Here is a 5,591-nt window from a genome sequence, read left to right on the forward strand (position 1 = left end):
AGGAGAAGTAAAAGTGGTAGAGAAAAATTATACATGTGAATCATTTACTAATTGAAAAGTGGAATCAGCTCTTATCTTTATATCAGTAAAAGGATGCTCTCGCATAAGTATAACTTGACAAGTCTCTGACATAATAAGTTACTGGAACAATACTAAATCTTAAGGTAAAATAAATTACCTCAAGCAAAATATTGTAACTAAATGAGTACTTTCTATTTCAAATTCTAAAAAATTATGGCAATTGTTAAGTTTTTGCTTCAAGTTTCATTACTATTTGTTATGACGAAATGAATTTTGACAGAATTTTCTAGCTAATAATCATTCTTTATCGTGGATGAAAATTTATTATAGCAACACTAAACTAAAAAGGCTACATTTGAGAGCGAGATATTATATCTTGTCTATATAGTGACTAGACAATCTTTATTATAAAATCAAACACCATCGATCTAAGATAATTAGTTGTGTTAATAACTTGATTTGATACGATCTTACTGAATTTTACTAGTACATTTGAAATATAATTTAGATAAATAAGTGATTAAATATAATTTGATTTGATTGAGGCTTACCAGGTCTTACTAGCAAATTTGAGATATAATTTAAATAAATAAGTAATTACAATGTATTTACTTTCAATTTGCTATTTAAAACAATATAAACAAAATTTCTTATGTCTCACTCAAGTTTTACCTTGATCAAGTGTTATGACGAAGTCTCAAACCTCATCTTTCTGAACAATATTTTTATGGTCTACTATTAAATCATTAATTAATAATTATTATAAATGTAGTTATAATTAGCTGAACAAATGATTAATAATTGGACATAGTTATAATAAAAGTGTATTTATACAATAATTTATATCTAAATAAATAAGTGATTAAATTTACTTATTTTTTATTAAGTAACTATAACAAATTTAAACAAATTAACTCTACTAAATTTTACTTTAGACTTGTTTCATCGAAATAATATCTTTATCGGTCTAGTGTAATTAGTATTGTCAATGATGCTGTTCAATTTTATAACTTGTAAGTCTCAAATATAATTTTATTAAAAATAAATGATTATATTAACTACAATTAACTAATTGTAAAGAATTTAAACAAAATTTTAATATGTTTCACTCAAACTTCAGCATGATCAAGTGTTTTAAGAATTATCATTTAATTGGAGGTGTTCCTTATTCGACTCAATTCAAATTTATAGGATTATTTATGAGTTTCAAATAAAATTTGAATAAATAAATTATTATACCTAAATATTTTATTAATTGATATGCTTAATCTAAAGAAAATTTTATAATTTCTCGCTAATTATATGAAGATAGATACAAATTATTTGTCATGAATAAAATCACGTACTATACATATATATCTTGTAAAATAAAATTTTCTTTATAACTATAGTCTGCAACATAATAAAATTTCGTAGCAATAATTACAAATTCTTAGTCCTGGACCATTATAAATATGTAAATACATTTTAGCCACACTTATTGCTACAAATGTTACGAAAAAAAATATTGTGGTTAGATTATTGCAAAACATTTTTTAACATTTAACCACGAAGTATTTTGTTAGTATATCTATCTATAGAAAAATGTAAAATAACAAAATTTTAAGCATGTCAAAACATGCTTTTTTTTTTTATCAATAATAAAGCTTTTATTGAGAAAATGATCAAATACCCCCCCAACCTTTACCCTAAATCTCAACTACACACTTATACTTTGAGAGGGTCCTATGACCCCCCTGAACTATTTTAAAATGAAATTATTACCCCCCTCCCCCCCAACTATTTTAAAGTGGAATATATATCCCTGTAAAAATTCATACCCAGATTTTATTTTGATTTGTGATCTACACGCGCTGCCACGTGTCATGCCACGTAATTCCACGTCATATATTATTTTTTTACTAGAAAAAATTAATTTCACGTCATGCCATGTCATCATCATCATCATCATCATCATCTTCCTCTTTTTCTTCTTCTGTTCTTCTTCTTCTTCAATGGCATAATGAATCATATGGAATTCACACGATATGTAATCCTATCAAAATCAAATCAATAATTAATGTCCAAAAAATATTTGATTTTCACAAAATGGCGTCGCGACAGTGATGGAGCCGCGACAGTGATGGCACCAAAAAATTCAAAATTTCGCTGACTTTATTTTCCAATCTGAATTGATTCAACATTTTTAAGTAATTCGAGTTCTTAGGGCCATTGAAGAAGAAGAATAAAAAGAAATGTCATTGATGAGTTCTTGGATGCCATTGAAGAAGAAGAAAAAAAATTAATTGTCATTGATGGGTTCTTGGATGCCATTGAAGAAGAAGAAGAAGAAGAAATTAATTGTCATTGATGGGTTCTTAGATGCCATTGAAGAAGATAAAGAAGAATTGAAGAAGAAGAAGAAGAAGAAAAATTAATTGCCATTCTTGGATGCCATTGAAGAAGAAGAAGAAGAATTGGAGAAGAACAAGAATGGAAGAAGAAAAAGAAGAATTAAAATTATATATATTTATTTAAAGAAATATTAAAAATAATTTTTTAATAAAATATTTCCGTTCTCACTCTCCTTAAAGAGAGTGAAACACACTCTCTTACCATGTTAGCGTTGGAGGGGTAATAATTTCATTTTAAAATAGTTCAGGAGGGTTATAGGACCTTCTCAAAGTATAAGTGTGTAGTTGGGATTCAAGGTAAAGGTTGGGGAAGGGGTATTTGACCATTTTCTCGGTTTTTATTAATCAAAAGTGACATTACATAACCGGGTAGCAGCTGACCAACTACCACCTAAGATATATCTATAGACTATGCAAGTTTACTGAAGACATAATTCAAGAGGTATTACAGAGAAAAACTAAATAGGGAAATGATTCAATGATCTTAATGTGCTTTGCCATGTAGCTTTACTCCTTCCCTGAACATGCATATGCAGTACAATCTCTCTACGGGTTTTTGCCATATTGGGTCTCTCCTTCTGAAGCCTTAACATGTTTCTGTCTCTCCAAATGCAATACACAGTCGTAGAAAATGTGGAACAAGTTATTTTAGTGTGACACCCCAACTTGGGAAGGAGTCCCACATCGGTAAAACACAGGAGGGATGCTGGGTATATAAGTGAGAAAGCCTACTCCCTAGTGACGCATTTTAAGGCCGTGCGGGCCTGGGACCAGAGCGGACAATATCATTATGGGTTGGAGAGTGGCAAGGGTATCTCGGGCCTGTGTAGTTCGGGATGCCCGTCGCGGCCAAGGCCTCGGGCCGAGTCGTGACAAAATGGTATCAGAGTCGCTCTTGTGTCATCCCTGTCAATGTGGGCCAGAGTTCAAACTGAGTATAGGCGAATCCCGCTAAGGCGGGGCAAACCTCAGTCCTGAGTGTAGGCAAATCCCATTCGGTGAGAAAAACCTCAGCGAGGACGCTGAGTCCGTAAGGGGGGTGTATGTGACACCCCAACTTAGGAAGAAGTCCCACATCGATAAAACACAGGAGGGATGTTGGGTATATAAGTGAGAAAGCCTTACTCCCTAGTGATGCATTTTAAAGCCGTGTGGGCCTGAACCCAGAGCGGACAATATCACTAGTGGGTTGGGGAGTGGCAGGGGTATCTCGGGCCTGTGTGGTTCGGGATACCCGTCACGGCCAGGGCCTCGGGTCGGGCCGTGACATTTAGCCTATCCATTTTTCCTCTTGGCTAACTTGCAAATCCAGTCCAATTCCTGATTCCAGGTCAGTACACATCTGTTGAAACCTAGCCATTTTAATTACCAAGGTACTCCATAGCATCTTATTGTAGGAGCATTCAAAGAAAAGGTGGCCAAATGTCTCTACAGTCTGATTGTAGAAGGCACATTCTGGTGTCACTTGAATCCCTATTCTATGAAGTCGATCAACTGTAGCTAACCTCTGACTCACTGCTAGCCATAGATTAAACTTGAACCTGGGATGGATATGTTTGTGCAAAGCAATGCTTTTCCAGGAAACTTTTGCATATTGTGGTTGCAAACTCAGGTAAGCCTTCCTTATTGAGAGTTTGCCCTCTTGTACTAGCTTGTCTAGTGCTTGCATCAGTGTCTCTTGGCTTTGCAAGCGTGGTTGTAACAACTTTTTACTATCAATGATCTTCCTCACCACCCAAGCTGCAGTTTATAGTGTAGACATATTGTTCAGAAGCCTCTGCTTGATATAATAGTAGTGCAGCCATTTGATCCATAGAGTATCATTTTTCTTTGAGACAGCCCACGGATGTTTTAGTATAGTAGCCTTATTTCATAGTTTCAAATCAATTACCCCCAGTCTACCTGTTGAGCTTGGTTGACATATTTTCTCTCATGCTATTATTTTTTTTTATATCTCCCCTTGGCCTGTCCATAAGAAAGTTCTACATATAGCTTCTAGCATCTTTGTCACTTTTTTGGGTAGTATGAAAATCTGTGCCCAGTAGCTCTGCATACCAAACAATACTGCCTTGATAAGTTGAAGCCTACCAGCATAAGATAGCAGCCTAGCTATCCAACATGTGATTTTGGCAGAGAATTTCTCTACTAGAGGTAGGCATTGTGCAACTGTCAGTTTCTTTGTAGAGAGTGTACTCCCAGGTACTTAAAGGGTAGAGCACCCCCTGTAAACCCCATAATCTGTAGTAGTTCACCTTTTAGGGTGTTATTTACCCCTGCTATATAGATTGAACTTTTATCCACATTTGCTTCCAATCCAAATGTTCTTGAGAACCTATGGAATGTTTGTTTCAACAACAATACTGACTCTTTATCAGCCATACAAAACATCAATATCACTTATATTTCATTTAGCACCACAATATTACTCAACTATCACTTTTTTCCTAAAAAAACACTAAACACCTCAAAGTATGTTAATTTTTTTTTTGGGTTTCCCAAGGTATCCCCACAGTCGGCAGCCGTGAGACTAATCCTTCGTTCCTCGGTCAGCACATTTTACGGTAGGAAACTGGCCACAGAGTTTGCTCTATTCGCCAGAGGCGGGAATCGAACCCCCGACTTCTTGCTTAAGGGACATAGCGCTGAACTACTATGCCAACTCTGGTGGTTAAAAGTATGTTAATTGGCATGCCATGCCATTAAAATCACACTTTTAAAATAATAAATCATTTAATTCATCAAATTCATTTACTCAAAATTATAACTTTTTTTTTTTTTGAAAAAAATGCACTAGTTTAAATTTCCTGTTTAGGAATTCTTTACCAAAACTTAATCTTTACCATATTAGTTTACGCAAATTAAACTTTCTAGATAACTTATTTACTTTAATAATATTATTTTCTTTAAAAAATAACTGATCTTTGTAGGCTAATTATATATAAAAACCTGAATGATCATCTAGAAAAATAGTATGAGAATTTCTTCTTAATAAATTAACATAGATTTTTTTAAAAATAAAATTATTATTTTGGTTAAATGAATTTGCTGAGTTAATATGTTTATTATTATTTTTTAAATATTGGTTTACTGATATGACATGCTAATTAGAAGAGGAGGGAACTTTTGAGGTCTTTAGTGATTTTTTGAGAAAAATATTAATAATTGAGTGACATTATT

This window comes from Capsicum annuum, chromosome 8 (genome assembly GCF_002878395.1).
Source record: "Capsicum annuum cultivar UCD-10X-F1 chromosome 8, UCD10Xv1.1, whole genome shotgun sequence".
NCBI classification, from domain to species: domain Eukaryota; kingdom Viridiplantae; phylum Streptophyta; class Magnoliopsida; order Solanales; family Solanaceae; genus Capsicum; species Capsicum annuum.